At 37.5% G+C, this 26,671-nt stretch overlaps 1 protein-coding gene across 3 annotated transcripts in view; it reads left to right on the top strand.

The window, feature by feature from the left end:
• GRM5 (glutamate metabotropic receptor 5) overlaps window positions 1-26,671 on the top strand; it is a 283,519-nt gene that overhangs the window by 74,095 nt on the left and 182,753 nt on the right. The window lies entirely within an intron of this gene.

Here is a 26,671-nt window from a genome sequence, read left to right on the forward strand (position 1 = left end):
TGTTCTTATGGAATAGTACTTGATTGACAATTCTGGAGAACAAAAATTTTTATATAAGAACACAATAGATACAATAAGTGAAAGTCAAAATGATTATCCCTCCAGAATACGTCAACTTTGACTGTGGGCAAGAAGAAACCATTTACAAGAGTGAAATGATAGCCTTTTGATTTTTCAGCCTGAAGCTGCCAACATGTATGTGTACAAATGGCAGGCCAAATGTAGTGCTGACATCTCCTGAGGATGACTTCTCTTCAATAAAACTATATCTTTAAAGTCAGCCCAACAGACTGTTACCAGATAATAATGACTATGAGTTGTTGCACCTAAAATTGATGTCTGGCTGCCCAGGAGGAATAAAACACTTTGATTTCCTTTGCCATTCGCAGGATTAGAATATTAAAGAAAAAGAAAAAATGGGCAAAGCAATACAAAGTCTGTGCAATAAGTATGATAAGATAAAAATTCAATCTTATGGTAATTTTACTGTCTGAAATAGTTTGAGTACCTTCCTGCAACCTTCTCTAGACATACCTTTTACATCATCAGCCAACAAACTAGACCTATATGTAGGCACAATGTTGTTCTAAGAATTGTTGTTTATAGATTCGTTTATTTTTGGGATCATTTTGTTTAAATACTTATTTATAACAATAACTCCAGTCAGAGTGAGAACTGTGAAAACAAGAAAAAATGGTTTTATCTTTTTGCTGGACTGTATTCTGGTCTTACATGTATCAGGATAGCACCATTATAGCACCAATAACTTTCCAGTGGAAAGGAATGCATTTGTTAAAGTTCTTCTATTTATTCCTATAAACCCTTGTGAAGATTAACAATGTAATTATTTCATTGTTCAGTTCATTAAAGTTAAAAGAAATAAAAACTTCTGTATAAGGTAGGTTTGAAATCTGTATATAAATTTACAGTTAACAGCACAGTTCACTCCTTTACTAAACCGGCACCTCTGTTAAGCAGAAGCTACTACAGATGCTTACCTAGCTGATGCTAGACAGGGACTGCTGTGAAAATCTTCTAACACAGGTTTCAGAGATTCCTTGTGTTCACCCATTTTTTAAACTACAGGGGTCCCTTTGTGACAAGATTAGTTAAAGATATCTACATGGTACACATCTGAAGTTAAATGAAATAATACCACTTTGCATGTCCATTTGTATCTCCTACTCTGTGTTAAGTAATCAGACAGTGAATGACTCACACAAGCTGCTCTTCATTTGGGTGAGCTAAACAGATTGATCTCTTCCACTTTTTTGTCCTACAACATGTTTTCTAATTATTTTGATGGTTTTAATCTGAATGATCATCAATTTATCATTCTCCTTGTTTGATACAAAATTAATCTAACAGTAGCAGTTATACCAAAGACAAACACATAGATAAGGTGACCCTTTATTCTGCTTCAATCGACATCAGTTTATATAGAGTCTTTTGAACATACCATTACCAAGCAACCTATGCTCAGCTAATGAATTATCTTAAGTCCTTTTTGGAGTCGTTGATAGTCTAAATAGAGATTTCCATTCTACAAATCAGCCCTCCTTTTCTGTTCCTAGACATATAACTTCACATTTGGCTACATTCAAACACTTCACTAGTTTATGCCCAACTTGCTGAATCATCCAGGATGTTCCATAACTTTGATCTATTTTTGTTTATATTTTGCAGTTCATCTGTCTTCATGCTGGTTTTGGAATTGATTAACACATCTTAATTTTTCTCCAGGCCTTTAATAGAAATGTTAAATGCCAGAAGGTCTAGGATTACTCCCTGCAGGATTTGGCTACATTACATTAATTAATTCCCCTTTTACATGATTTAGAAACTATCAGTCAATTCTTAATGTGATGTTTAATTTCTGTAAGATACTCTTTTTTCAGGTTTCTTAATTAAAATACTGTGAATTACTAGGTTGAAATGAATTTTATCGACACTATTAACTTTATCAAACAAACTTCTAATTTAATTTAAAAAATCATGTTGGTTTGATAACACCAGTTTTTCATATCCCATTAATGATGCTACTCAATTGATTTCTTTTTAGTTGGTTAAACTTCATATTTTCTTTGGTTAGGATCTATATCAAATAGATACGCTTATTCTGCCATCTTAATATTGACCCAGCCAAATACTACTGGTTTGAAAAGAGACTGTATGGGAAAATGTTTGGAAACAGACGAAATGGGAAAGCCTGAAATGTTCTTCTGCTGCAATAGGCAGAGTGAGCAGTCCCTTCCACTTCTTAGAAAAGATGATCTGCTACTGAAAAGAAAATTAATGTCAATAAATTTTTTACTGCTATTGTTATGAATCCCAGAAGCACTTGTAACTGCTTCCACATAATAACTAGAATTTGAAAGAGGGATTTTAATGAGAACGTTTAACTCAAGTTTTCAAGGTTTTCACATTGTTTGATCCATTCATTGTGTACTTGGGTTTATTTCTGGGGCCAAGACACATTAAATTTATTAAAGTACATTTTATTTGTCATTTGACAACCTAGTTTCAAAGCAAACTACATCCTTTGGAAGGACATTAAGATCTTGGCTTTTTAAATTCTTTCTCGTTATTTTGGTATTAAAAGGGATTATTTCATGCTTGCTTAAATTGCCCTACTTTTTACTATTTTGCATGTCATGGATGTAATATTTATCAAAAGGTGGCCTATTTTAAATATGTATCCTAATTGTTCATTTTCTGTGTGTGACTGACTCACAGAACAGAGATATCCCATCCTAACTCAGGGATTCATTGTATATTTCCTGCAGCTCTAAATTTTCTATTTACATCTGGGAAAATTTCAGGTGTCCAAATAATTCCATTCTGGACCCCTGAATACCTCAGAAAGCTGATCACAATGCCCATTTTGTGTCTGAGCAAGGGACGAATTCCAACATGCCATCATTATTCTCAGCTCAAAGAAAGATAAAAGAGTGGCATTTCAAAGACAAAAATCTACAGACCAGAAACTAAAACAAATAAGAATCAGAAAAAGATCAAACTACTGTGCGTTGAAAGTTGATATTATTTTGACACTTTCTGAATTGAAATTTTCAAAATTTTTGGCCTATTTTTTTTTTGTTTGACATCTCAGTGCGCAACTCTTGTTCAGGATAAGAGGAAATGACGAGTGAAATAATCCTAGCTACGACAGAAATTCTTGCTTTTGCTTAGCTCTTACTTTTTGCTCCTATGGACGCTACTTCATTGCCTGTTCCAATTTATACATGCTTCCAAGTTATTAATAATTCTCCAAGTTATTAATTTTCCTTTGTAAGGAAACTTTTTAAAAGTTTGACTAGAATGCAATTTACTGATGGATATTAATTTTAAAAAACAAAAAAAAAGAAAATCCTCTGAGGAGTGCAATTCCAGATTAAGACATTGAAATATACCTACATTCATGGGTGCATGTGAACTTTTGGTCTAAACTCCCATGATAGTCATTAGAGATCTATTCAATGGAGTCTAGAGACTAGTCATCTCACCAGAAAGTAAGCACCAGGCTTCATACAGTTGTCCTGATTGATCTCCAGCTGCCAGTCCCAAACAGTATGTATATCCTATATGTCCTGAATCATATTTGCTAGCCCTACTTTTAAGTCTCAGCAATTCTAATGCCTTAGATACTGCCAGGCACATACTGAACTGAGGCCCTACTTGCTGAAACACCAAAGCACACACGTACGCAACTCAGTGCAGATATCTAAACTGAGGTGTCTTGACTGACTGCCTCTGAACTGGCTCTCACCCTTGCTCTCAGTAAGGTTGCATCTACATTGCTGAGTAACTATGATCCAGAGTCCACTCCTGAAACCTGGGCCCTGGATCACCTGCACTGCAATGTGTGTCATGCCATGTGCTGTCTGCTACTCTCCAAGTCAGCTGTGGTGCTGGGGACAGTTTGCTCCACAGAACGAGGTACATGCGAGTTCCCTCTACCCTACACAGTCTTCCAACACTATCCCAATGGACCTTGTGTTGCAAAGCTCTGAATTATGCCATTATGTTTCCTCAGTCTATAGATAAACATCCTCAGTGTCATGCTGTAAAAACATCCCTGTGACATGGGCACGTGAGGCTTAGAGGAGACACTGCTGTGCATTGTGGACACAGGGACTGGGATTCAGTTGCCTAATTCTAGATATTCAGTGTTATTTTATGTGTTGACAGATATCTCACCTTGCCTTCAGCTGCTGCTCCATAAGGATATGGGTTTCTGGTAAAGCCTGTGTCATTCATGCCAACTCTGTGCAGATGGTTTGGATACATTAGGGCATAGAAATGGCACTGGGAGCTAGTAATCAATTTTTGTAGTGGTTGTTTCTAATAATACAGATATAATTTTTATCACGTAGTTCATAATGATAATTATAATATTGGCATGTTTTCTTTTAATTTTTCCAAGTCCTTCCATTGCACAAATTGAGGGAAAAAACATATTTCAAAAGTGAAATGAAAATTTTGCCTTTATGTTTGCAGGGAACAAGATGGCAATGTCAGCCAAGTACATCCTAGATTCTGAGGATCGGAAGGCAAATAAGTAGAAACCCACATTCACTAATGATACCTCATATAATTTTTGACCAATTTCATTCTTATTTTAATTTTGGCAGACAGATGGGATTCCTGTTATTTTTGTATACTTATAGTTGATGACATTGCATTTATTCAAAGTAAGCTTAGGGGCAACCCCTTTCCTTAGGGGAAAGAGCTAACCACTGTGGGAAAAATTAATTAATTAACAAGTTGTGGAACGGCTGCAGAGAGAGAACATCTTAGGACATGGAAGATTTGGAACAGCTTTGATTGGTGAAGCACCATCTGACATCAGTGTTCCTCCGTGTGAGACAAAAAGTCATTTGTAAACAAACTTTGAGACATTAGTGATGACATTTGAGAGATGAAATCTGAAAACCTGTCCTGGTGAAACCAAAACAGAATAAATGATTCCCAGTGAGTCAGAAAAGAATTCAGTGCTCTAAAGAAATGAGTCAGAAACTAAATATATTGAGTAGGCTAAAGGCATGAAAAAAATAACTTTAGCAGTAGAAAGAAGCTGCAGGAAACTCAGCCTAATTCAGTCAGTGGCTAATGTGATCAAAATCTATGAACCAGTTCATTTGTATTAAATATGGCATGAGGTATTTTGATCACTTTGAGAAAAGTAATATTGAATAATCCGTTTGCTAGCAATAGGAATTAAGTGTTTTATGAGAAAGGCAAGAATTCCAAGTAAGGGAAGGGAAAACAAGTAAAGAAACAGAGGGCCAGATAAGGAATAATCACCAATAAGTGATAGAAGTTGCATTGCTCCCACACTGGACAGAGCTTGCAGCTGCAGCCTGGAGTTATTGGGCAGTCTGCAGTCTGGAGGACTTAGAGACCCATGCCATTGCTTTGTCATTGTGAGCACTTCCAGGTGCTCTGCTTACTATGGTATCCATCCATATAATTACATCAGCTGTTCATGTAAGTGTGGCAGTACTAATAAAATGTCCTTTTCCATTACTGAATACTCAGACTAGAGTTTTGTGATACTCATAGCAATTTAAAAGCTATACATAAGCATTTAGGGTATGAGTCACGACTATTTGCCCCTGGTTTAGTCATTAACAGTTAGGAAAACTGCACATAAAATGGAAGTTAACTCTAACTAGAAAGCACTTTATATCACTCTTTTCTCTGTTCTAAATTATACTGTCAGGCTGGCGAGATTTGCACCCTCAAAATGGAGTTGCAGATGAGACCATACTGGACATCTTACAACAAATTCCCTGCTGGCTGCATTCTTTTTCTCTTCCTCTTCTTCTGCTAATATGAGGGTCTATGGAGAAATATTCTTACAAGTAATAAAGTGTTTTCTTATGCTGAATGTGTGGGTGTGGAAGAGGAGGGAAATGTAGCTTATTCTATTTGCTAGATCTACAGTGACATCTACAAAGAGAGTGTGCAAAAAATGCAGAGGTTAAAGGCAGAGAAGCAGGTAGTGGTGCCTGGGCTCATTGTGCATACTTTGATTTCTATAGACAGTCTAAGAACAAAAGAACAGAATGGAAATGTAGTGGGCATGCGGGAGATATGAAAGCATCAGCTGGAGTGAGTAATATACAGGATAATAGAAAAGAATCTATATTTGGGAGACAGTCAGATGAACACCTTTGCAACTATTATCCAAGAGCGGATTCCTGTTGTGTCCAAATAGGAGGTTCTAAATAATTCAGTGTTATTGTTTCCATTCTTGCCATAGATAGTAGCAAGGCATGCAAAAAGGGAAAAAAGTTTAATTAGATTTTTTGCCAGTTTTGTGCTGTGGTTAAAAATAGCAGTTGAATTTCTCAAATTTACATACTGATTTTTTTCTGTGAGGATAATATATGCCACTCCCCTCACATCCTTCCATTGCAAAATATTAAAAAGGTAAATCAGAATATTCTCAGCAGAAGGAAATTTAAAACTGATTGAGGATGCTTTTCTTCCATATGTAGCATGTTGAGAAGAACTGGTCAGCCACCATGATTATGCTCTTCTTTCCCATCCCACAGATTACTCCTATATGGAAGCAGGGTCAGAGTTGTGTCTTGACAGAATCAGGAACACAAGCATTCATAAGAACTCTTTGTTTCCCAGAGGAAAAATACCATGCATATTCCTACTCAAAAAAATACATCTGAAACAGGAACAACAAAATGTTTAAATGGTATTGAGAATCTTGGAAAATGATCAAACACTAATGGGATGATGGAAGGATGGTCAGATCATTTACTTTGAGGAATAAATTAGGCATCTACAAAGCCTAATCTTGAAGGTATCTAGACATATGGAATTATTCATAGCACTTAGACTAAGACTTAATAATTCTCTACATAGATAGTGCTCCATTTTGATAGAGAGGTAGTGGTAGTTCTTAAGGGGTTTATTCAGAGATACTATACATCTATCAGGAAACTACCTGAGTCTGTCCATATGGAATATTGAGTCCAGGAGGGTCTGACTATGCTTCAAAAAAGGCATCTGCTTTTCTGCACTCTTTGTGGTAGGTAATTACCAGATGGAAAATAAAGGGAAGAGGAAGGCCTACTGACCTTCCAACAGGCTGTCCAGGGATAGCCACGTTGCTGTTCTCCATGTCTCCTAAAAGTACATCTCTAGACAAAGGAACAGAAATTCAGAATCACTTTTGTTTACTTGGTCCTTTGCACGCCCACTGACATGTCTCACCAAGAGAGAAGGAGGAGGATGTTTCCAACCATAATAGGATATGACCTGATAACCAGTGTTATCACTCTTCAACAGCAGTAGCTGCAGGTTTAGGTCCTTCTGTCAGAGGAGGAATTAAATCTAAGTCTCCCGCTTCTAAGACAAGTGTTTCAGGTGAGACACAAATATAGAAAGAATGAGCACTGCTGCCACCAACACTGAATGAACTCTGCTCCGTTCTCTGTGAACACTGCAGTTTGTATGATGCATGGAGATAAAATAATGCTGAAATAAATGAATTTTCAAAATCAATATGCAAATACACTTATCGTTTATTTTAAGCTAGTAATCCAACTTCATCTGTAGTTTATTTTTTTCAGATTTGCCAGCTATCCAGATACACTAATAATTATTGTCTACAACTCATATCACATCTCTAGCTCCTTCCTACTGCATCTCTTTATTTGATACATTCTCGAAACAGAGGACATCTGTTTGTACCCACTGTAAGATTCATTCAAAAACTGTGGAGAAATAGGCATTTTATGCAACATTTTCTCCAACCAGTACTAAATGTCTCCTTTAAAATGAGGCGGATTTTGCCTTAAAAGTGTCTGTATCATTCCACCATGAAAAGAGGTCAGGTGACAGTCTGTATTTGATCAGCTGAGTTCCATCCTGTGTTCATTTATTTTATCTGATGGAATTTCCTTTTCAGCACCATATTTCTAAGTCTTAAGATGACTAACATTACAAAGATCATGGTGTCAAAACGTATACACTCTTCAGCAAGATGTTTTGAGGGTAAGTGTAAAGTAAGTGTGTGAAGACTGATGAACATTCTGTTTAAGAAGCTTCACAGCTTAAAAGTAATTATTTTTAAAGAGATAGTTGCATGAGTTAAATTATTAAGATACCTCCTGGGTTTATCGTGCCTTCCATCACTATCTTTAGACCTAACATTAGTGATAATAATAGATAATAGCAATAACACTTAGCAATTAATGGTGACCTCTTTTCTGAAGATCAAATATAAATTAAGCTTCCCAATCTTCTTGTGAAGTCACATATCCATTTACATCAATGACCAATATATTGTATGCTCCTATTACCATTTACCACATTCTTACTTACCCTACTTTTGAATTATGATCCCTTTTTACATCTTAATTTAAATTACATTGTAAGCTTTTGAGAGCATAATTACCTCTTCCTTTAGATTTTTCATTGGCAAGTACTGCATTGCAGGACACTGCTATAATATTAATGATCCTGGGGCCTTACCAAATTATCACAAGACTGTCAACAGTACAGTATGAATGGGGACAAGTTAAGAATTCAGCCAGCCTACCCAGATTTTAAAGGATATTTCAAGGATGATCCACACAAGCTGCAGGTGGATCTTCCTGAATGCACTTGTTCCACTATTGGAAGGCATTCTCTGTCATCTTTCTGATCTCCCATCAGCATATGGTGATGGATTAATGTAGTGATGTGTTAGATCCCCAAATACCTTACTGAAATGACAGTAATACTGAAATACCTTACTGAAATGACTGGAGGGATCATCATTGTTACGTAGTTTGAAACCAGGGGGTTGCATATATCTATGCTGAATGAAGATGAAGTAGATTTGTTTCACTAGACACATTTATAATTTTAAATACAAATCTTATCCCAAGCCATTTTCTTTCACTTAGACAGACAATAGTCCTTTTCTTCCTCTTCTCAACTGTCTTGAATGTACTTCCAAGGGTCAAGACTTCTGGCAAGAATAAGGGAAAAGGAACTTGCAACTGATATAATAAGAACAGTGAGAATCTAAATCTTCTTCATTTCATATGAAATGTCTATAAAGTATTTTTGTTCTGATTGGGAAGTGTGCATTCTGTTAAGAGTTCCATTTCAAAATCAAGTTTCATACTACATAAAGATCTGAACCTAAACCTGGGCTTGAAATTTTTTATGTTGAGGGATGTTTCACATTCAAGACCAAGTTTAGATGGTAAAATATGGTCTTTACTGCTCTAATAGGTCAAACCAAACCTAATTATAGGTGAGTGCTTTGCTTTGCTCTTCTCCAATCTGATATTTAAATGTAGATGCTGTCTTCTGTGCTATCACATCGACTGTGACATCAAAACACTGTACATAGTGATGAAACTGAACCTGCTAAATATGTATTGGTGACCTTTCTGTACTGTTCCTTCTGAAAGCTCATCAATGAGGTTGAAAATTTAAGGCTCACAACACAAAGGTCACCCATCACTTACTTATGTTTGGGGGGACTTTGATCAGGAATTAAAAACATATTCATTAACAGGTCTGTGTTTCAAGAAGCCACTTTTTCACTAAGCTAGCTGTCCAAAAGATGCACTACACATAAATGAAGTGACCTGAGTAGAAGAAAAGTTTTTTTTCTCAAAGAAATCAACATTAATAAAAGACTGAGTACCCAGTGAACAGTCTAATAGAGGTGTGATGCAATTAGCAGATAGTTGGCACTTCCTCTTCTATTCTTCCAGGTCTCATTTGACAGTTACCTTGCACCACTTGTTTTTCAGACTTGGCACTACAGTCGTTACTGGTGTTGTCAGCTGAATGTGGAAATAGTGAGGGTTAGGAGCAGTGTGTCTAAGAAGGAAAGTTTAAAAAACAAACTTTCCTACAAACTGTCCCACACCCTCATTCACCATTCTTCTTTTTTGAGTAATCTTTTGTGAGCATTCTGTGCTAGTTTCTTCTGTTTTCCTAGCAATTACCCTCAAATACGGCTTTTTTTGCTTGTATTCTGTGTTACCTCTGAAATATTCTTTGCAAGTAGCTACATTACAAATAAAAGAAAATCAGTTCCAAATTACAAACTGCACAGCAATGTTCCCTTTACTTTTGGATATAAAACATGAGCAGTCAATTGAATCAATAATATGCTTGCTCAATGTTTTTATTTGGATAAAGAAAGGTCTTTAATTATTCCCACTAATTTAGTTTCATCAAATGAACTTTACTCTTAAATTGTGTATTTTGGAAGGCAGCAACTGATATTTTCATATCTTGGCAAAGACTAACTACAAATATGTTAAATGGGTAGTTGAATAATGATATGATTCAACTGATACTTTGCAGATGGGTATTTGTGACCTGGAAGAACGTTGATTATTTGTCTCTTGCAATCAAGCTTTCCTGCTGATTACTATTTATTAGCTATAATACAGTGCTATCCAGCTCTTGCATAGAGATCTGGGTTTGCTGTGCTATGTACCACATGAAGAAATGTGCTATGAGGTAATTTGGAACAAGTATATTACAAACAACAGGAATGAAGAAAGAAAAGGGTAAGAATGTGAGACTATAATGCTATGTACTTAGGAGATTATGTCAGATCTCTCACAATTTGTTTTTAACAAATATTATGTCATTTAGGATGAGATTAATAGTTGGCTGATTTACTGAAGACATTGTAGCAGAAGAGCTCCAATTGTACAAAATGACTTGGGTAGTTCAGTGATATTGATGAAGCCAATAATTCACATGAATAACAAAAACCACAGGTTCATTTTAAATGAGTTTTTAAAATTTTGACACTTATTTTCATTCCAAAAGAGAATGAATTGGTTTTTGGCTTTTTTTTTCCTAAAAGTTACTAATTCAAAAATAATTTATTTTGGATCAGTCAAAATTGTTCATATTGTTGACATTTTCTATGTTACAGTAGAATATGGTATTCTTTTGCAACTTTACATTTAAAACTGAACATTGAAATTCCATTAAAAAAATTCCAGAATGAATGTTTTGATGAGATCAAAATATTCCGGTTCAATTTTTTTCCAAAAGTAATTTCAAAATCATCATTTTCTCATGTGATGTTTTCTGTCAAGTCCAATAAAGACAACTGGGTGGTCGACATTGTGAAAGTGCAACATTAAGTTTTGGAAATTTGGTTCCAGGCAAGGAAATCATAGTCAACCATTTCACCATTAGGGCATGGATTGGCAAACATGGTGTGTTTAACTTGCGTAAGAATCCCTGGTGAAGACACTGGAACCACTCACGAGATCTCTATCCTGCAGCTTGTTCCTGATGTGCTCACCATTGCTACTATGGGTAGTAGTGGGTTAAAAAAAATCAGATGTGTTTGCACAGTCATGGCCATGAATAGCAGCAATACCTTGATTGGGGTATAAAAATAACTGCAGTAGACCGGAGAAATATCTATTCTGACTGCTATTCTCACTCTGAGTGTGGTCAGTTATTTATGTCAAGGACATTAGATGCTCTTCCATGAGAAGCAATGCTTTCTTTCACATACTTTCTCAGCTTTTGGCAAAGTTCAGCTTAGGACCTCCTGGTCCTGCAGTTATACCTATGTCCTATTTTTGATCCAGTCCTTTTCTTCCATTAATTTATCTGATTTATTTTTCCATTATTGAATTACCTAATGTTGTGGGTTGACCTTGGCTAGCTGCCAGGTGCCCACCAAAGGAGCATGGACTGCTTCAGTGTGGGTCCCCCACAGGGTCACAAGTCCTGCCAGAAAACCTACTCCAGTGTGGGCTCCTCTTCACAGGCCACAGGTCCTGCCAGGAGCCTGCTCCAGTGCGGCTCTCCACAGGGTCACACCTCCCTTCAAGGCACATCCACCTGCTGTGGCATGGGGTCCTCCATGGGATGCGGGTGGAGATCTGCTCCACTGTGGAACCCCACGAGCTGCAAGGGGGACAGCCTGCCTCATCATGGTCTTCACCACAGGTTGCAGGGGAATCTCTGCTCCGGCACCTGGAGCACCTCCTCCCCCTCCTTCACTGACCTTGGTGTCTGGAGAGTTGTTTCTCTCACATATTCTCACTCCTCTCTCCCAGCTGCTCTTGCGCAGCAGTTTTTACCCTTTCTTAAATATGTTATCACAGAGCTGTTACCAACATCGTTGATGGCCTCAGCTTTGGCCAGTGGCGGGTCCATCTTGGAGCCAGCTGGAACTGGCTCTGTCCAACATGGGGGCAGCTTCTGGCATCGTCTCACAGAAGCCACCCCTGCAGCCCCATTGTTACCAAAACCTTGCCATGTAAACCTAATACACATGAATACTTTTGGAGCTGACGACACTCTTTGTTGGAGTTCTGTTGTCTATTGCATTTCTGTTCATAAAAAAAGAGATATATTTTCTTAGAGAGCAATATTCAGACACTTCTGCATTTCTCTTTCTCTCATTTTCTACAACAATAGGAAGATGTGCACTGTATTTTCATCTTCTACAAAGCTACTTCCTTTCTTAGCTTTGCAGATTATTTTCTCAGGAAGTGTAAATGGTAAAAAGCATGTCCAATAAACTCTGTCAAAACCAGAACTGATGTTTACTGAACCCACAGAAGAACAGCACTAATATTAAATTGTAGAATAGTTTTATTTCCATTCAGAGAAGGGTATGAAATATTTTGGGGTGAGAAGATTCTGAGATTAAAAGAAACTATGATACGAAAAAGCCCGTATTTATTCATTCTTCTTTTCTAGCGTAATGCGTTTGATTGACACAGTGTGTATTCATTAACAGTAAGATGTGAGCTATAAATAATGCCTTCAAAGTATTTTGGTATCAAAATCCCTCATTGAATTCATTATACATAATTGAACATTAAAAAAAGAAGACAGAGACTCCCTTAAAAAAGAAAAAAATTAACAAACTGTTTTGTGCCGGAAGACGTATGAAGTCTATTTACTCCATTTGATATGTGGCATTTTATGTATTACTACAATACTTCAATAACCCCAAAACAATGATGGGTTATCAATAGAGTATTTCATAAATATTAAAGATTGCAGTCTTCATCCAGACCTGTTGATTCTCAGTTCATGCAGTGGCTTGTTGCCAAGGGGGAAAGCTTGCTATGGAGGCCAATTACGCTAAGATTGGTTGCATAGGTTGCATAGCATTTTTAGTCAGTAAAGTTAAGATAACTGACACATTGCAGAAGGAAACAATAAAAAACATTTTCTTGGATGATGTCAAGTTGCTTTTGGCAGAAGCTGGGAGGATCAGGTTGTCACTTGGTCAGAATTTTTTATGGAGCAGAGGGAGGAGAAGAAACGCAAGGTCTCACTGTCAGGTGAGGTGGTGGCAACGGATACAGTGGGAATTTCAGATCTACAGCATGGGAGAGGGACTAGCACTAAAGTGAGGCATCAGCAGTGTAGGAGGAATGTTCCAACATTTTAATTTAAAGGAATTTTGGCCATCAGACCTCTCCATTTTCCTACGCCTCTCAAGGCACTGCTGCAGCAGATAACTAAATTTTGGGCTATTTAGTGCATCGAGTGAAGTAGAAAGCAAACTGTCAAAGGGTTCCTGTGACATCCTTTGGTTTGACTGCTCCAACCTGTTTTAAGGTTTCCCCTGAACGGTGTTGTTTCCTCAGCACAATAGGGAATAAAGCTGATCGTTTCTAGAACTGCATGATATTATTTTAACAACAAGGTTTTTTCCTCTGAAAAGTATGGTTTAAAGGTAAACAAAATAAATAATTTGAGAACTCAACTTGACGTTGACAAATAGAAGGAAAAAAGGAGGTGAAAACAGGCTGGTTCATTTTGGTGAGAAAATGGAAAGTTTTCATTTAGGAACAAGCCAAATATGAACATTTCTGTCACTGCATCTAAATAAGTACATAACAGAGCTACATAAATCTGTCTACATATGTTTCTGCCTCTTTCTATCTGTCTGTGAATCTACATTAATTCCTTTAAGTGCACTTTGTGGCAGATGGTTAAGGAAGAGGCCCTCTCCAATAAAGTCCTTAGAAAACTCAGAATTGAAGAAAAAAAAAAAAAAGCATACTGACTGAATCACTTAGCCAGACTAAAGAGGTGTAAATTCCACTCCTACATGTACACACGTATGCACACACACACCCCCTTTGTGTGATAATCGGGAAGTTTTCTTGTTGAGCTTGTACTGCCTAAAGAAGTTTTTCCACCCACCTTTCCCCCGCACTGCATTTTCCTGTCCTTGCATTGCGCTGACTCCACAGACAGCTTGGGAAAGGAAAATAAATTATATTTTTTTTGTTGCAATGTCATGAGGACTATAGTGCTGGGGAAAGGAGGTGAGAAGGTGTGACTGCGAGAGGTGAGAGCAGGTGTGACTGACACTGTTAGGGGCAGCATCACTCTAGATTGACATAGTAGTGAAACTGCTTCTTGAACTCAGTGTTTACTATTTTTACATGATGGATATTTTTACATTAAGATAATCAGCATAAGTAACTCATAAAGGAGATAAAGGAGACTAACAACTTTTTTTTCTATTAGTGGCTGTCACTGCAGCATTTTTTGATCACTAAGTTTCACACGGAGAAAAAGATACCTAGGGAGAAAGCAGTATACTAGTTCATGTCTTGTATCCATGGAACAGAGCTTGCTACAGCTAAATGATGTGTAAGTAAGCTGGGAAACTTTTAGAACCTACCAGTTCTTTCAAATGTATAATGAATGTTAACAAGTTAGTGGTATTTCCTTGGACTTGGTTTTTTATCATGTAGGAAAGCTAAAAAGAAACCATTTCAAAGCTAATTGAAACAAACAACTTATTCAGCTGATTTAACTTATTTACCTGATGATAAAAGTATGCCAGATTCCCTTTTCTCAGAAACTACTAAAGACTGATATGTTAGAACTAAAACTGTTAGAAGATCTGAATTTCTGTCTCATGATAAAATTTGGGGTTAATAGGAAAAAAAATCCTAGGAAAAAATAGGAAAAAAAAAAGGAAAATATGTTTCAAGATTCGTATTTTCACAGGAAATAATTTTTTTAAAATGAAGAACAGATGTAAATTTTGCCTTTCCAGCTACCAGCATAGCAGGATCTTATCTAACTCATTTGCTTTAGAGCAGATTGCTAGAAGAGGATGGAAAATATGAGAAAAATGAAATTTTTGTAAGTCAGAATTTCTCCCAGAAAGTCTCTCTGACAGAAAATTCTACTTTGAAATCTATATTTTTTTCCTTATCAAGACTCAATCTATGTTATATCCTGATGTGTGGATGTTGTCTGTGGATATTGTCTACCTAGACTTTAGTAAAGCCTTTGACACCATTTCCCACAGCATTCTCCTGGAGAAACTGGCTGCTCATGGCTTGGACAGGTGTACTCTTCGCTGGGTAAAAAACCGGCTGGATGGCCGGGCCCAAAGAGTGGTGGTGAATGGAGTTTACTCCAGTTGGCAGCCAGTCACAAGTGGTGTTCCCCAGGGCTCAGTATTGGGGCCAGTTCTGTTTAATATCTTTATCAATGATCTGGATGAAGGGATCGAGTGCACCCTCAGTAAGTTTGCAAACGACACCAGGTTGTGCGGGAGTGTTGATCTGCTTGAGGGTGGGAAGGCTCTGCAGAGGGACCTGGACAGGCTGGATCGATGGGCCGAGGTCAATTGTATGGGGTTCAACAAGGCTCGGTGCAAGGTCCTGCACTTGGGTCACAAAAACCCCATGCAGCACTACAGGCTTGGGGAAGAGTGGCTGGAAAGCTGCCCAGCAGAGAAGGACCTGGGAGTGTTGGTTGACAGCTGCCTGAATATGAGCCAGCAGTGTGCCCAGGTGGCCAAGAAGGCCAATGGCATCCTGGCTTGTATCAGAGCTAGTGTGGCCAGCAGGACTAGGGAAGTGATTTTCCCCCTGTACTGGGCACTGGTGAGGCCGCACCTCAAATCCTGTGTTCAGTTTTGGGCTCCTCACTACAAGAGAGACCTTGAGGTGCTGGAACGTGTCCAGAGAAGGGCAACGAAGCTGGTGAAGGGTCTGGAGCACAAGTCTGATGAGGAGCGGCTGAGGGTACTGGGGTTGTTTAGCCTGACGAAAAGGAGGCTGAGGGGAGACCTTATTGCTCTCTACAACTACCTGAAAGGAGGTTGTAGAGAGGTGGGGGTCGGTATCTTCTCCCAAGTAAAAAGTGATAGGACAAGAAGAAATGGCCTCAAGTTGCACCAGGGGAGGTTTAGATTGGATATTAGGAAAAATTTCTTCACTGAAAGGGTTGTCAAGCATTGGAAGGGGCTGCCCAGGGAAGTGGTGGAGTCACCATCTCTGGAGGCATTTAAAAGACGTGTAGATGTGGTGCTTAGGGACATGGTATAGTGGTGGACTTGGCAGTGTTAAATTAGCAGTTGGACTCTATGATCTTAAAGGTCTTTTCCAACCTAAATGATTCTATGATTCTATGATAGATAAGAGAGTGCTTTGAGTTACAGAGTTTATAAGCTTCCTACAGAGAAAAGAAAATTTAGATCAGAGGAAGAAAGACCTGCTCTTTTTTAAACTATTTAAAAATTAAATGATTGTTTAGCTGTCAGTGTATGAAATGTCACAAATGAAATCAGGTGACTTCTTGTTTCATCCAAAGAGTCTATAACACAGGTATAAAAGTAATTGAGATCTGTTGAGCTCTCCCCACTGTTTGACTTCAGTCACTATACAAATCTTCCTACACAAATCTTGGTAGATATGATCCAAACAATATCATTTGATTCTTTACTTTCAGAATTAAGTGAATGAACTTGGAAGAGGTTTAAAATCAGAGTAAGCAAAATGAATGGGTTCCATTTTAAGGAAGAAAATGATGATATTGATGTCAGCTTAAATCATAGATTATGTCAACAATTCACCTTGGCAACCATAGGGAGAAGATCATAGTTTTGGGATGACCATGGAGGCTATTTCTAACTGGAAGCGTTTCCCAGCTCTTTGCCAGCACATATAGAAGAGGAAAAATGCTCCATACTCCTGTCCTATAGATGCAGTACCAGCCTGCATTCAAAGCCCTAAATGTGGGGGCAGGAAGAAATATGAGGCTGTCAAGAAAAAGGTGGTAGGTGGTCCTTACATTAAGATGTTGCCTCAGTTTAATGCCATCTTCTCGGTTTTTTGATGTTGACATGCCTATTCATATGCTTATTTATGCTCCTCCAGTTAGGTTTTGCTAATTCCTTTAGGTTCTGGACTTTTGAAAATCTCTTGAGCCCTTTTAGATGTCATCCAGCCTATCCCATGTACAATTGCTCTGTTCAGCAAATTTTATCCCGTTATAAGGGCTTATATTTCCAGTCAATCCCAGGACCATCTGTATCTCCTTCTGACCATTGCCATCTGTTTCAGTTTCTGACCAATTACCTTCATCACTCTAAGGAGTCTATAAATCACACAGAAACTAAGTAATGTGGTCTTATTTTTGTTTACTGATAGGAAAACACACAAATCTCTTCCACCAAAGCAGACCTCAAAATTGCTTGTATGGCAAATACTTCTGTAAAATTTCCTTGCATGGAGCTTTAAAACTCTAAATTTCTCAATAAACTGTGTTTGAAAAAAATATTGGAATATAAAAAGAAAATAAATAAAGAAAGAAACGTATGCAAAATTCTTCAAGCTTTTCTGTGATAATCTTTGAATATATATCTGAGAATGCATTTTGAGAGCAGTCAAGAGGTTTAGTTAGTTTCATAAAGGTTTATCATTTGGAAAATTTATTATGACTCCTAATAGAATGAAACTGTATTTAGTTCTGTTTTTTTATGAATTACAGGCTTGGTAGAAATCCACCTTAAATTCTGAACTCTGAATAACCTTCTTGTCTGTTTGAAAAATGGCTATCTTGCTGTAGAGAATATTAAGTTTTTAATACTCTGTGCTGGTCATCGTAAATCATAAATCATAAAGATCACCATAAAGAATCATAAAGAATGATCAATCATAAAGAATTTATAGAAATACATTTTTGAAATATTTTTGTATATACATGGTCAGTTCAAGTCAGTTTGTGGGATCATATCACTCTTTCCTTAAATATGTTTTGACATCTGTCAGTTCATGTGACTTGTCACAAATCCTGACAAGTTGGACCAATTATATCCCAAATTATATTTATCCCCCATAAAAAATGTGCCAGAATAATATTTTTGTACTATTTTACTTGTGTGATTCAGTGAAGACACAAGCCAACATGATTTGTGTTGATCTCATAAGCAGCAATTGGTTAAGTGTCTTGAAAGATATCACTTTGCATTAATTCTTTAGCAAACAGTCTCAAACCCTTGTTTTCTTAACCTAGTTTGTGTTCACAAGTAGCCCAAGAGTAGAAAGTGAGCTACTTTTTCAACTAAAAGTTGATGGGTTCCCATAAATGATCAGCCAGTTTATATTTAAATGGCCTGGTCCTTCTTCCAGTAAAGTAGTAAAAGTTTAATAGAATTATTCATGATCAGACTCACGCTCTGGCTAAAGAATATATTTGCTGGTTGTATAATCAAAGCTAAAGATGGTGTTTTGTTTGCTTATACTAGGAATGTCTCATTTACATGGCATCCATTTGCACACCAGGTTTACATGCTGCTAGGAGCTGTGCAGGCACAGAGCTAAAAGATGGTTTTGCTCTAAAGACTGTAAAATATGACTATAGAGTCCAGTCTGCGTGATTTAAATGTCCAAAATGGGCACAACTGCCCTGAAATTTTGAGCAGCTGGCCTGAAATACTCCTAATTGAAAGGACAACACACTATGCTCCTATACACTCAAACAAAGAGGCAAGTTCCTCTGAAATACTGAAGCAAGCTATCCAGTCCATATGTTTCACAGATCCTCTTTCTTTGCTATGGATTTAATACAGAAAGTGGATGTCTCGAGGCAATTCAGGAGCTCCCTGTTCCACGAAAAGTATAAGTCAACGTAGCATGTTTTAGGTATCTTCATCGATTACTTTTTTTTGTTTGCTTAGCATCCTAGCTGCAGTTCTAGGATCTATTCCAATCTCACCAAACATGTCCTTGTCACCTAGCCCAGGCGACAGCTGGACAGCACTTTTCCCCTTTCTTTTGGGTCAAGTAGGCAAGAGTCAAAAGGCACCATGAAGAGCAGGGGGGACTTCTCTCAGTGGCAGTGAAGTTTCCAGGTGAGGGGAGAGGAAGTTTTCTTCCCTGAATAACTGATTTTATGTTACAATCGAATTATAAAACGTGCACATACAAGGAAAATGGGACTTGACAACATGACAGGCAATACTGTATTCTCAGTGCTCCAGCAATCAAATCATTATTGAGCTTTGGGTGCGTCATGGTATTGAAGAGGTTTAAAGAGAACAATGGAGTGAGCTTGAAGATATCTACAAAGCACTTCTCCCAGGTGTGACAGAGCATACAAAAGTGCCTATTTAAAAATGTAACAAGCAGGTGAAGGAGGTTGGATATCACAGGCTGATCAGAAATGAATTGATGTTTCAGGATGCAGTGAGGGATGATAGAGTAGGTGAGGAGAAGCTGCTAACAGCCTTGGAAGGGAAAACAACTGGAAGTGAAAATAAGTACTTTGGCAGGGAGCCAATGGAAAGATGTACTTAAGTACATCTTTAACTGTAAAAACAAATAATCCAACTGACTTTACTGGAATTACCTTAATTAAGCATATCCATAAACACTTTGTTAATTTGGAGCTACAAGGAGTAGGTACCTGGAATACTCTGGGTTGCTAGGGGGATGAAATCATAAAAAAATAAGAACATGGTTCCTTTTTAATTTGTTAGAATTAGTTACTGAACATCTATTAGTGTTTGGAACATATACTTCTAAATTCTGCTGCAGAATGTATTCTTTTGCATTTCTAAAAGGCCAGCTGTCCTTCCAGAATCTCTGCATGTGATAAGCAGGAAAGGACTCTTACTGGAAAATGTCAGCCTTTCTAAATCTCTGCGATGCCAGAGAGGAAGAGATACATTTAGCTACGATAGATACATGTCTGCATTAATAACCAGCATCTTTGCTGAGGAAACTCCCTTGAGGATGCTATGTCCACATCAATGAAATGCCCTCAGACTAAGATGTATTATCTTGGCAGCTGTTCTGAAGTGAAACTCACAAAATCTGAGATGGTGATGTCTGCCAATACATATTAACAAATAACAGAATAAAAGGATGTGCAACCACAAAGGCTGAGCTGAAATAACAGAGAGATTTGACAGACTCAGTAATGCAAGACAGCTCATTCAGTGTGAAAGCTGAAAGTCTGTCCTGAATTTACTTTGTGGTCTATTATTCTAGAGCTTTTGCTGCTAAGGAGGCCAGAGATTAGTAAAGACTATAGGAACTAGGTAATCTAGACTTTTATATTCCAGCATTGATTGTCTCTTTCATGAAGTAGTTTTATATGACCTTGAATGAATTTATTTTTCTGGGTTTCTATAGGATGTGTGTGAAAGAGTTTTAAACCTTATCTACTTTACAGGGTTTTAAAGGCATCGTGCATGGTTAAAATGTTTTCATAGCTTTAAATATAAGCATCATAGCTGTTCTTATAGGTACATACAAACACGTTGTCTGTAAGTAGTCATCCATTTTTAGACTGAATTTTGTAGCTATGACTGATGAAAAACACATTTTATGATTCCTTAGCTCTTTTTTTTTATTGTGGACAACCATGAAGCAATGGAGATCAATATGAGGTTGTCACAGCCTTGGAAAGGGAGGAGGCAGGACACATTCTGCCTGTACAGAAGAGGCCTCAGAGCATGATCACTGAGCCAGTCAACATTAATGTACAGTGATCTCATAAATTGCCAGTAGTGCCCATACAGCAATGTAGCAAACACTGGTTTCAACAGATTTTCAAAATGAAATGAATGCAGAGAGCATGATAAATTCAGGTGAATCATGAAGTTATCTGCTTTTCTATACATATTCATGTGTGTACTTATGCAGTTATAATTCTGGAAGACTCTTTACCCAAAGAAGTGTTCAGACTTCCTAATTGAAATTTTACCTTGTATTTTCATATTAAACCCAATGATGATGTTTGAAGTGAAGCTTAATTTTGCCTAAGTTTGTTATACACAAAAGCTGGACTCGATATCCTGCTCTGCAGAGAAATGTGGTACAACTTGGGTCACATCATGCAAGACATAAGGCTTGGGGAAAAAAAAAAAAGATAATTTGCAGGAAGAGCCTCACATGTTGAGTTTAGTCTGAAATACCTGATGGCGGATTTCTGCAAAATGATGAAATCCTTTAGAGGATCCAAAAACCCTCTGCAGCACCATGAACTAAAACAGCAACTTTTGTCACATAAGAGCTCCTATAAAGGTTTTTCTGCGTCAGTTTACCTCTCAAAACCCAGGAAAATATTCCATAATCGTGTTTATTTGGTTTATGGCTATTAGATACCTCTTGTACTTGTGGTTTTATTAATCATTTTAGAGTGGTCTGACATGTTCACATTAAACCATGGGATTACATTAAAAGTATAATAAACTTGAATTTTACAAAATATAAGGGTATGTTGAAAGATATAAATGATTTTTAAAACTGCTTTGTATACTAGGTAAGTAGTTCAGACTGGATATACAGCATCTTCCCTGAAACTGGTTGGTTTTTTATAAGATCTTATAGTGAAAATAGTCAGGCATTTTGAGACATTTAGTGTGTTAAAGGAGTCTATCTATGACTTTTGACAGCTTCTCAGGTTGTTTTCTGTCACATCTGGCAAATTCTCATGTCGTGTCCAGTAGTTTCTCACTGTCTATTCAGCTAGATAAACCTCAGGCTAGCCATTGATCTTCACACTGTAAGAGAGTGAAAATGCAGAATTTAAAAGAAAGCAAATATTCTAGTTCCAATTTCTGTTCCACCTGTACTGAAACTCTGGTGAATTATACGAAAAACAGAGAACTGAAGGTAGTGTATAAGGAAAAAGATTTAGCTAGCTAAAATTTTAAGACTATTACTTGAATTACTACAAATGAGTGAATTCCAGCTATGTGATGAATTGTTAGACTGTCATTCAAGTGGTATGTTACCTGATCATAACTGACCATTTTTCAACATAATTCATGTTTTTGTAATGGAATAAGTAAACAAATTGGAGCATTAAGCAATATGAAATAGTGTCTGTATTTCTTTTTAAGTTTGATTAGTTCTGTTTCAGTTAGGTACCTAGGGGCTAATTAGTTAAATTGATAGAATCATAGAATCATAGAACCATGGAATGGTTTGGGTTGGAAGAGACCTTCAAAGATCATATAGTCCAATACCCCTACCATGGGTAGGGACATCTTTCACTAGATCAGGTTGCTCAAAGTCCTGTCCAACTTGACCCTGAACACTTCCAGTGATGGGGCATCCACAACTTCTCTAGGAAACCTGTGCCAGTGTCTCACCACCCTCATCATAAAAAATGTCTTCCTTATGTCCAATCTAAACCTTCTATCTTTCAGTTGAAAACCATTGCCCTTTGTCCTGTACTATAGGGTCTGGTAAAAAGTTTCTCTCCATCTTTCTTATAAGCCCTCTTTATATATTGAAAGGCTGCAATAATGTCTGCCCAGAGCCTTCTCTTCTCCAGGCTGAACAATCCCACTTTCTCAGCCTTTCTATGGTTATTGCCAAATACTAAAAAATGTTTATTAGCCAGCTAATAAAAGCTTTCCCACTTTCATCAAATTAACTAGGTTTCCAGATATATTAACTTGTGCTTAAAGGTAGGAATTACTCTGAGGGGATTTTGCTAAAGAGGCTAAGCATAGTCGTCCTGTTTCCACCTCACATCTATGACTCAGTCTCCCAAAAATTTTAAACAAGAGTTTTACCATTGCCATGATACAACAGAGGCTCAGCTGTTCCAAAGCTACTTTTTGCTTTAATCAATAATTGAGGAAGGAAAGTATTTCACTAAGATTAGTTTTGTGTGTAAATGAAGCCAAAACTCAGGACAAAAAACTTCATGTCAAGTTCTGCCTACGAGGCTACTTTCAAATAGTCTCTCTGCTCAGGCAATGTTTTTCTCCTCGTAAAGCAAATACAGAGCTAGAGAGCGCATACTGAAGTGTGTGTTTTCAGCAGTTTCTGTTAGATTAGCCCTTAGGCTTTTCCTCAGGCATTTCTTTTTTCCTCTGTTGTACTGAAAAACAGCTTAGTTTCATATGCATTATATAGCTGATTGATCGATTAATTATTTAAGGCTTATTGTAATTGATATTTTGGAACAGCCCTTGAGGGCCAGCTGTGCCTCACCTGAATAATGAGCAGAAATTAGGCAGTGATTATCTTCAGTTTTCTGAAACCCTAATTCTGCCCTTTGCTTTTCATGGTGTTATGTGACTAGCATATCCACACACCCCTTCATTTTTGCCTAACTCCAACTTCTCTGATGCATATTAATGCCCTTTACTCCGTACAAAGCCATAGGGTAGCAGAGTTAGAGAGGAAAAGGTTTCCTGCTTAATCAGGACTTCACACAACACTTCATACCTGCTAAAAATACAAAATACCATGCTGCATTGGCCTGATGTTACATTTATGTAGCTTATGTGCATGATCGTTCTCAAAGATTTCTCCGATTTTCAGTAAAGCACTGACAGACAACTGATCAGGGGAAAGATCTGGGAAGCAATGGACTGTGACAGTTCCTGTACTCTGTCAATAGCTTAGAGAAAGAGTTTGGAGCATTTACTTAACCGAATTGTGTCTCATGTTCCAGAGCAGTGAGCATGAGGAAAAATTAACATTCATTTTTAACTAGCACTTAGAGATCGTTGGGTGACTCATTCAATTTAAGTGAAAGTTATTATTACTAATTATTATCAATTTGGGGAAATAGATTTAGTATTGTTTTCTTCATGGTTTAATTAGTTCAGTTCCCCTATTTCTGGGTGTTATTTTTTCCTCTACCAGTTTGAGCTACTGTTGTTTCATTTCAAGAATATTCTAATTTTATTCTGATAAGTTTACTCAGCTTTATTGAGTTTCCTTTTAGAGTTCTGTCCTTGCTCATAGGAGCATCAGTAAGGACCAAAGGTTCTTGAGGAACATTAAATAAATGGAGTTGGACCAAAACCTCATTAGCTTTTCAACCTGAATAAAGATGCAAGTCCTCATGGGATTGATTGTGTTTATAGTCTACTCAGAATTAAAATGAACTTTTTTTATGGCCCACAGAAGTGATAGTTTGGAGTGCCTCAACTCAGTTCCTCTGTGTGGACTAGACTCTGGAAGCTGCGTTATTTAGATGGAGAATTGCTAACCAATGCTAATGTTAATAAAAAAGTGAAGAGTAAAACTTGGACTTCAAATCAAGGACAGGAAGAGAGACAGGAAGAGCAAGACACTGTGTGATGTCTTCAGAGGTGGCATTCATCTAACCAGATGTCTACAATATAAATGTCTACATTCATAAGAGGTGGATCCTGGCTCAGCAGGTTACAAAGGTATCGTTATTTCTGGTGCTGCAGGAAGCCAGTGAGCCTGAGGGGCTGAAGGCACCTTCCCCCCCCCAGCACTACATGAAGTGTGCTATTTGGCTTAGGACAAATATTTTGGATGTGCTCTATTCCTTTCCTCCCGACATCACAGGTAGCAAGTAAAAGTTCCAGTAAATGTGGTCAACTTCTTCCACTTTTTCATTACCTGGCTTCCATATATTTAAACTCTTGACAGGCAGTGTTCATGTAGAATACAGAAACTTCAGTGATTTCCTTGAGTTCCTCAAGGTGTCCATAGCAGTACTGGGAACTAAGCAAAAGTCAGACACAGTCCATAAACACAGTAAAATCACTTTCCCCTAGACTTCATAGAAGACACAGTCAGAGGTACAGATTTATTTTGTATATGGGCAGCAGAAGCGCCACTGGGAGAGAGGATTTTTTTACGTTTAAGGAGTTTCAGGGATAAGTAGAGATGGCTGAGGAATAAAAATTTATGGAAGGCAGGTTTCTGAAGACAGGATTGGGTGAAGAATCAGATGAAGACACGAGAATGCTCATCTTTGATAGTAATGCTGCTGGATGTCCTTCATGACTCTACCTTCTATCTGGCTATAAGAAATACATTTTAAACTGAGCAGTGAAAGTAAGCAGAACAGTTATTAAGCAGTAGTACAACCCACTGTTTGTACAGACTGGCAGCACATCTTCAAGACAGTAATTGCATCTTACTTTGCTTTTCAGTCCATCCACTGGCACACTGTGGCTTTATTCTCTTATATTTTCAGGGGGGAAATCTGTAGTAGAAATTCTGACTCTGTGCAAAACATATTAATTTTTTCTTTTATTTTCCTTCTTCCATGTCCCACTGTTTTTCTTTTCCAACTATTGCATCTTCCTGTTGTATCATATTTTGAACACTCTGAGACTGAAAATGTCTCTAATTTGTATTCACAGTGATTAATACAATGGATCATGATCTTTTGATCCTGGCTTCTGTGCATTACAGTGAAGCAGATAATAGCAAAGCAGCTGTGGATAACAACAAAGAGCGAATAGTGTCACTTTGGATTCTCTGAACACTAATCAAGTTCTAGTTGCAACAGATGATACTGACCACACTTTCCACAGACACAAACAGAAATCTTCCTCAAGGCTCTAAAATCCTAGTTTGTCCCCTTGTTATTCCCCTGCTATTTAGTTGCTGAGAATTGCATGGTTATTTTCCTCAGTAGCTCAAGAATGCTGGAGGCACCTTGCTATCTCCCCACTGTCATTAGTCCAGGTTCTGTGTCTTACAGAATGGTGGGGACTCATCATGCCATGTTCAAGTGACAGTGTATTACACAGCTTTGCAGGGACATTGCCAGCAAGATACTCTAGCAGACACGCTCCTGGTTATTACCTGAATATCAGGTTAGAGGCATGATTTTGAGTTGTAGACCTTACTAGTAAATTGATTGCATTAGACCTTAGAGAAAACAATAAGTCCCTGTATTTTAGCTGTTCTCAAAAAGAATTCTAAAGAATTCTTTTAAACCAAATGCAAGTAACTAATTTTATAGAAACAAAAAAATCCATTGCTATTATGATGAAAGACGACAACAAGATGATCACAGCAGGTCCTTTTCTCTTTGAAACCTTCAGATGCTGGAAATCAGCTTGGAAATTTCATGGGAAAGTTGAAATAGATAATCTTTCCAAAAGGAGAGAGCAGGTTGAAAGAAATCAGACTTTGGTTTCAGAACAGAACGTTGTTACATAACAGCATAAAAGGCAAAAGAGGGATAGCGAAAATATTACTGGATGCCCAAATAAATCCTATAAAGCATGTAGTTCACTGGTGAAAAAGAAAACAAAAATGTGAAATTTAATTTTTTTCTTTTGTATCTCACAAACAGAAACAGTAGATGGATACATTTTGTTTGCAGAATTTAAATCAGGATTTGTTACCTTAAACTGCTTATACTGAGAGGAAGTCAACATAACATCGTTAAGCTTTATGCAGGAACCATACCTAAAAGCAAAAAAAGTGTCATTCATACTGCAATATATAGCAATGGTAAGCTGACAAACATGCATGAGTTCACTCACACACAAACACACATAGGGATGCACTGGATCATGTGGAGGCCAGCAGGCATCATTGCAGAAGTTTTCCACCTGCCAGCCTTGTTAATGTTATTTTTACTTATGAACCTAATTTATACAGCTTACTGCAGCCTTTGG

This window comes from Ciconia boyciana, chromosome 1, assembly GCF_034638445.1.
Source record: "Ciconia boyciana chromosome 1, ASM3463844v1, whole genome shotgun sequence".
Classification (NCBI taxonomy): Eukaryota; Metazoa; Chordata; class Aves; order Ciconiiformes; family Ciconiidae; genus Ciconia; species Ciconia boyciana.